This window comes from Opisthocomus hoazin, unplaced genomic scaffold (genome assembly GCF_030867145.1).
Source record: "Opisthocomus hoazin isolate bOpiHoa1 unplaced genomic scaffold, bOpiHoa1.hap1 HAP1_SCAFFOLD_257, whole genome shotgun sequence".
Taxonomy (NCBI): domain Eukaryota; kingdom Metazoa; phylum Chordata; class Aves; order Opisthocomiformes; family Opisthocomidae; genus Opisthocomus; species Opisthocomus hoazin.
Genome location: NW_027448729.1, coordinates 10,189 through 18,072, shown reverse-complemented (window position 1 = coordinate 18,072; position 7,884 = coordinate 10,189). Strand labels below are relative to the sequence as shown.

The following is a 7,884-nucleotide window of genomic DNA, read 5'->3' as shown; positions in this document are numbered from 1 at the left end:
GTGGCACTGGAGTTGAGTAGTTACTGTCTAAATATCGGAAGAAGAAATGACATCCAGTGTCAGAAGTAACAAATTTGAAAGTCTTAAATAATTCAATATAGACAATATAGTTTAGACAGTTTTTATATAAGTGTGCTTTTTCCCAAAAACACCCCCCCAAACCAAACTTTTTTTTATTGCTTTTTCTTTTAAGTCTTTTGTCTGTAAATATGAAAGAGGGCTACACCCCAACGTAATTCTTCATCGCCATACTAAACAGTAAAATAGTCTTTCTAATTCGCATTGCTCATGGCAGTCTTCTTTGACGTTGCTTTATTAAGTTTGTGATTAAAGCAGTTTGGGATTGTTGTTGGTTATAAACTTTTGGCATAATGTGAATACCAGTCCCTTTCAAAGACAGCCTTGAGTTGCTTAATGATGCTTGTGCTGTTCCCGGCTTCTGCTTGGTTGATAACAAGGCCAGCTCCAGCATTCTGTGTAAAAACATTTCCTACCCAATTAAAATTACCAATGTATGCCGCTCCTTTAGTCACCATGTATTTGTTACGATTTAATTTGGGAAGGGAAGCATTCTTCTGGTCTTTCAGAAAGCACGCGCTCTCTTCCTCAAGGTCAAAGAATTTAACTTTCAAGCTACAGCTTGGAACTTCAGTGCAAATAGCTTTCAGAGATGAAAACAAAGTTAAAGGTAAGGGGATCCGTATCTCTTGAGAAACTTATGAGAAGTCGTACTTTAATACTTTGTAAAACCAACGCTTCTCTTACGTTCCCATCTAAATACAGCCAGTATCGTTTAGCATTGGTGTCAATGACGATTGGCAAGTAGTCTATGACAGCTATGTATTACAAACTGTTTCGCGTCATCGATAAGACTGTATATAGCTTCAATATCCAGGACTCTGTCCTTTGGGCAGAAGAGTTTAGGTGAATTCGAAATGAAAGCTTCTGATTTTGTCTCGTTCAGCTGCAGTGTCAGTTTATTTTGAGTATCGTACACTCCATATAGTCTCTTAGACCAACTTGGAGGTATTTTATTCTTGTATCTTAATGAGCTATACAGGGCAAATATCCTTCGTAAATCCAGGACCAGGCAGCTACAGTTGTATACGATGACGCCAGGTTCCTTCATCTGTCCCAGTGATCTCCAGTCCAGGCTGGCACTTCCAATGTACACGTGCTGTTTATCAACAATCCAGAACGCTGACTGAAGCCGACCTTCATTATATGCTGACATGTTCATATATAGTACTTCAACACCCTTTGCTTTCAAGTCATTTAATACCTTTGATTCCACGGGCAGTATGTCACTCACTAGTTTTATCTCAATGTTTCGGGATGCTAGTTCAAGCAATTTTTCAAAAAGACGCTGACCCTGGCATGCTGATGGATGACTGTGATTGAGGTCCACTGGGAAGATACTATGTCAACAGACTTTTCAGCCATATTAAGCAAATTCATCCAGCCTTGGAAAAGAGACAAATGGGATGGTGCACTGTCTGAAGAGTTGATCTCTTCAGGAATATTTTCCACAAGAGCAACCCGACAGTTATTTTGACAGTTCTTTTCTGAGAGTCCATCCTCTTCTTCTCCCGTAATAGCCACTGTCAAAAATATCAGTGCAACCAGAATTGCAAAGCAGCATACCAGTGCAAAGATCACAATGCATCTTTGCTGGGACAGTTAAGACTCCATTCAGCAGCACTCAAAGGTTGAAACCTTTGTCAGCCTCACCTCCATCCCGGAAAAGGTGATGGAGCAGCTTATCCCGGAGGTCATCAACAAGCAAGTGGAGGAAAAGAAGGTTATCAGGAATAGTCAACATGGATTCACCAAGGGGAAATCATGCCTGACCAATCTGATAGCTTTCTACGATGGCATGACTGGCTGGGTAGATGAAGGGAGAGCCGTGGATGTGGTCTACGTAGACTTCAGCAAGGCTTTTGACACAGTCTCCCATAACATCCTCCTAGGAAAGCTCAGGAAGTGTGGGCTGGATGAATGGTCAGTGAGATGGATTGAGAACTGGCTGAATGGCAGAACTCAGAGGGTTGTCATCAGCGGCGCTGAGTCTAGTTGGAGGCTGGTAACTAGTGGTGTCCCTCAGGGGTCAGTACTGGGCCCAGTCTTGTTTAGCTTCTTCATCAACGACCTGGATGAAGAGTTAGAATGTACCCTCAGCAAGTTTGCTGATGACACCAAACTGGGAGGTGTGGTAGATACAGCGGAAGGCTGTGCTGCCATTCAGCGTGACCTGGACAGGCTGGAAAGTTGGGCAGAGAGGAACCTGATGAGGTTCAAAAAAAGGAAATGCAGGGTCCTGCACCTGGGGAGGAACAACCCCATGCATCAGTAAAGGCTTGGGGTGGACCTGCTGGAGAGCAGCTCTGCGGAGAGGGAACTGGGTATCCTGGTGGACGACAGGTTAACCATGAGCCAGCAGTGTGCCCTGGTTACCAAGAAGGCCTATGGCATTCTGGGGTGCATCAAGAGGAGTGTGGCCAGCAGGTCGAGAGAGGTTCTCCTTCCCCTCTACACTGCCCTAGTGAGGCCTCATCTAGAGTACTCTGTCCAGTTCTGGGCTCCCCACTTCAAGAAAGATGAGGAGCTACTGGAGAGAGTCCAGCGGAGGGCTACAAGGATGGTGAGGGGAATGGAGCATCTCTCCTATGAGGAGAGGCTGAGGGAGCTGGGTTTGTTCAGCCTGGAGAAGAGAAGGCTGCAGGGCGACCTAATATATACTTAAAAATATCTGAAGGGTGGGTGTCAGGAAGATGGGGCCAAGCTCTTTTCAGTGGTGCCCAGCGACAGGACAAGAGGCAATGGGCACAAACTGAAGCATAGGAAGTTCCATCTGAACATGAGGAAAAATTTCTTCCCTCTGAGGGTGACGGAGCCCTGGAACAGGCTGCCCAGGGAGGTTGTGGAGTCTCCTTCTCTGGAGATATTCAAGACCCGCCTGGACAAGGTCCTCTGCAGCCTGCTGTAGGTGACCCTGCTTTGGCAGGAGGGTTGGACTAGATGACCCACAGAGGTCGCTTCCAACCCCGAGCATTCTGTGATTCTGTGATATCGGGATTGCATCGTGTGGATCGTGACCAGGATGGAAAATCACTGATGCCTAAAGTCAACCATCCTGAGACCCTACAAACAGCAGCACCAAGGAAGCCCTTTGAGCTCTCTGGTCCGCAGTGGGCTGCGCCCAGTGACTCCCTCGGAGCGGGACGCTTCTCCGAGCGTCTCGAACTCTGCTGGCATCACCTGGGCTGATCTCCTCGAGACTCAACCTTCGCCCACTGAGAAATCATTTGATCTGAAGTGAGTATTTCACTGAACTCGAGCAGAATTTTTAGGATTGCGTGTGTGCGTGTGTGAATCGATTCAAACACAATATTCTGTCACTGTGATTGTACCAGCAAAATTCTTTCTAATCACTCAGTAAATGCTAAGTTTACCAGTGACTGACAGCTGCTAATTCCCTGTGATTCTCTCTCTCTTTGAACTGTGAACACACCCTGAATTGCCGTAAACATGTTCCTGAGTCTTACACCGCTGTGGTCTAAGGCCAGTTCTGCATCCAGTCGCACCGAGAAGGAGTTTAGAGAGCAAGTGGGGGGGCTCCAGTCTGAACCTGGGGACGTAACGGGAGGGTCTCCCTACCCCCTTAACCTTTTCTCTCACTCTGTAGAAATCATTTTCCACTCAAAACCTCCTTCAGTTTTGTACTTCACTCATTTAATACGTAATAGAGTCAACTGTGCCAACGAACTTTGTAAAATCACAGTTCCTACGTTTTCAGTAAAATCTTTTCTTAGATGTAGATATATCCGAGATACTCTATGTCCTCTGTGCCTGAGTTACCACCAGCGAGGTCTCCAAGGCCTTTTTGCTTTGAGGCAGGACTCTGGAGGAGAAAAAACAGCCATGGATGGCAGTCAAGCCAGGGTTACCTGAGAGAACCTCTCAGGCAGAAAGGCACTCGGACTCCGTAAGCTAGCTTTGAAAACGCTGTTCACTAGGTCTAGCACTATAAGGGGATTATCACAGAGCGGTCTTATGTCCTGTTAGATGGTGGGAACCCCAAGTGATGTAGCGTTAAATGGGCTTCGACCCGAATGCAGCAAACCGTGCAGACCCCATCCGCAGAAGACAGTCTCCTGTTTCGGTCATTCAAGATACTCCAGGATTTTCCTACAAGACAACAACTCTGTTCATCATCCCTACTGTCACACAGAAACTGTGTTTGCATGGGAACTTCTCCCTACACTGTTACATACAGGCAAGGCCATGCAGGTGGTCGGAGCAGAGCGGGACCTGCCTGCAGGCTCCTGTGTCACAGGGAGCTGCTGAGGTTGTCCTGCAGCCAAGGGATCTGCGCAGGACACACAGGTTTGAAGGCCACACTCCATCTGCAACGGTCTTCTTGTCAGGGTCAGAGCTCAGGTTTCCCTGGGAGAAAACTGCGCTCCACCCCAATGCCACCGCAGCATGAGGTTTTGACTTCTAGTCAACCACTCTAGAGTCAGTCTTTTTCTACGAAAACTTGCTTCAAAATCCATGTTCATTAATGCAGAGAGAAACAAGCCAAGAAGCAGATGGTTTCCCACTACATTCAAGGAACTTCATTAGTATTATTTCTAAAAAAATCACTTTTCCCTTTCCTCACAAAAGTTACAGCTAGAAATTCATTCATCTCCCTCTTTCGTTGCTTTAATTTACACTTTTTTTTTTTTAAACTGGTAACAGTAGTAAGTTGTTAACAAGTCCTAATCCATAAAAAAGGGGAGAGATGAAAAATCCAAGTAGTCCATGGACATAACATTTATTTGTTAACAGATAAGGCACAGCCAGGCCCAGAAATATTTGGTTCCTTTCTAACACTGGAAATTTTTTTTTGCTGTTTTTTCCCATGTCTGATTCCTGAGGACATTTTTATTTGGCTCCCGTCTTTGGATAATTTACCTGCCAACGTCTTTGCAGATAACATACGAAATGAAATGTGACCTGGTCCTATTCCCCATCCTAATCCTTTGATTATTTCACTATTCCCTTTTTGGTGAGCTTGGCAATGAATTATTGCAGCTTTTGTTGGCTGTAATGTGGCTTGAAGCAATCTCATCATTTCTGTTCCGTATTTTACGGGTGTTCCTTATGAGTTTAAAAGTGCTCATTGTTTCCAAATTCTCCCATGAGCATGGGCAACTGCAAAAGCATATTTTCAATCTGTAAAATATTTGCACTTTTTCCAGTACTTGTTTCTAGCGCTCGAGATAAAGCACTCAATTCTGCTTTTGGGGCTGAAGTATTACACGATAAAGGTCTGACTTCCAGAACATGGTTCCTGGTTGCTATTGTATATCCAGCACATCGATTTCCTCCAGATATGAAACTCCTTCCACCTCTGTATAACTCTAAGTCAAAATCAGAAAGAGGAGTATCCTGTGAATTTGGTGGGCTGCAGCAGACTTGCTCTATTGTTTTCAGAGAATCATGGTGTAATTCATCGCACTGTCAGATGGGCAGCAGAGCTGCAGGATTTAAAGTGGCAGACGTTGAAAGAGTGAATTCATCCTGCTTCAGCAGGACAGCCTGGTACTTGTCCAGTCTGCTAGGAGAAACCCAAGGGTCTCCTTTGTTTTCCAGCAGAGAGATCACAGCATGGGGTAGAAACATAGTTATAGGTTGTCTTAAGGTCAGTTTCCCAGCTTCATCAATTAAAATCACTGCTGCAGCAACAGCTCTCAAGCAAGCAGACCATCCTTTACTGACTCCATCTAACTGTTGAGAGAAATACCCCACAGGTCTCTTCCAGCTTCCTGACCTTTGAGTGAGGACCCTTAAAGCCACTTGTTGGCTCTCATGGACATAGAGCTGAAAGGGTATTTCTAAACTTGGAAGTCCTAATGCAGGAGCTTCCAGAAGTCTTTTCTGGATTTCATCCAAACCCTTCTGACACTCAGCAGTCCATTCAAACGATCCCTCTGGACCCTTGATGGCACCTTACAGTGGTGTAGCAACCAGTCCAAAATTAGGAATCCACAACGGACACCATCCAGCCATACTCCAGAATCCTCTCAGCTGTTTCTTTGCTGTGGGCACAGCAACGCTACAAGTTGTCTCTTTCCACTCTGCGCTCAACTTCCTCTGTCCCTGCGTGATCTCAAACCCCAGGTATCGAACTCTGTCATTTGCTATTTGGGCCTTTTTTTACAGAGATGCGATATCCTGCGAGCCCCACAGAATTCAGCAGACTAATTGTAGCTTCTAATCACTCCCTATGATCACTTGAGCCAATTAATAAATCATCCACATATTGCAACAATGTTACTTGTCCATTATTACCTTTCCATTGTGCCAATTTTTTTGCCAGTATGTTATGAAACAACGTTGGGCTTTTTTTGCATCCTTGCAGGAATAAGAGTCCAACATGGTCGAGTCTTTTGTCTGGTGGTTGGGCTTTCCCACTCGAAAGCAAGGATGAGCTGACTCTGTTCATCCACCGGAAGGCAAGATAAAGCATCCTTTACATCTAGAACTGCAAAATACAAATTATTTTCAGGGACAGAAGCAAGTGGCGTATGTGGGTTTGGCATCACAGGATCGACATTAACTGTTCGAGTGTCAATTTCCCGCAAGTTCTGTACCAACCCATATTCTGGAGAACTAGTCTTTCTTACCGGCAAAATGGGAGTATTACATTCCAATTGACACTCCTGTAATAATCTATAATCTGAAAAAGAATTAATGAGTGGCTCCAGTCTCTTCCGGGCCTTTAATCTAACTTAGTCCACTTCAGAGCTGCTTTGCATAATCTTTCTTAAAACAGATGGGGGTTTTTTATCTCCCTGTCGTATTTCATACAACTTTTCCCAGTCCTGTGGTTTCTGAATTCCATGTTGGATACCTTGTGGAATCAGTTTTTGGTATTCTTTTATTTTTCTGTAACCCTCCCCCAGTATTTGCATCCCTCTGGGGATTCCCTCTTGGGGACCCAGCAGTGAAACGCAAGAAAAGGACTGCTATCAAGAGGAAGTATACAAAGTATTGCATTGCTCAACTGACAGTAAAACTGACAGTTTAAGTATGCAAAAGCATCTTAGAAATACCACAAGATGGATGTCAGATTTTTACCACAGAAGTAGCATAAGTGACCCTGGAATTTACCAGCTTATGGTACGGTACGGTCTGCTATAGTACAGTCTTGCATGGTACAGTATGGCATGGCAGGTATTGTTTGGTATGTACTGTCTGTGTTCCATCATCTCTGTTCCGTTGTATGGTATGGTATGGTATGGTATGGTATGGTATGGTATGGTATGGTATGGTATGGTATTTATTGTATTTCTGTGCTGTATTTTTTAACTATTTATTGTATTGCGCCATAGTTTATTTTGAATTGTGGATTGTATTTTGTATTGTCTTGTGTATTGGATGTATTTCACTCTATAGTTCATTATTTATTGTAGTGTAAATATCATAGTGTATCTATCATATCATAGTATGTTATATTCTATGCATTGTACTGTATTTCCTATTGTAATGTAGGTGTGGTATTGCAGATATATTTTGTATCGGATTGTATTACATGTATTGTACTGTGTTTTGTACTGTATTCTATGTACTGTCTGAATTTTATTGAAAGTTTTGTAGGTATTGTATTTTATTATACTATACATGTTGTATTGTATTGCCTGTATTGTAATGTATTTGGTATTGTAATCTCTTGTAAGGTAGTGTATTTTGAATTGTATGTATGGTATGGGGTTTTTCTTTTTTCTTTTGTATTGTATTTTATATTCTACTGTAATGTATGTTGAATTCTACTGTATTATATTTTGTATTGTATGGTGTGGTATATCTGGTAAGCTATGTATTGTACTATATTTT

The 7,884-nt window shown here is 43.4% G+C and overlaps 1 pseudogene; it reads right to left on the bottom strand.

The window, feature by feature from the left end:
- Positions 1-272: 272 nt before the first annotated feature.
- Positions 273-1,674, bottom strand: LOC104335337 (inactive phospholipase D5 pseudogene; annotated as a pseudogene).
- Between the last annotated feature and the right edge of the window lie 6,210 nt (positions 1,675-7,884).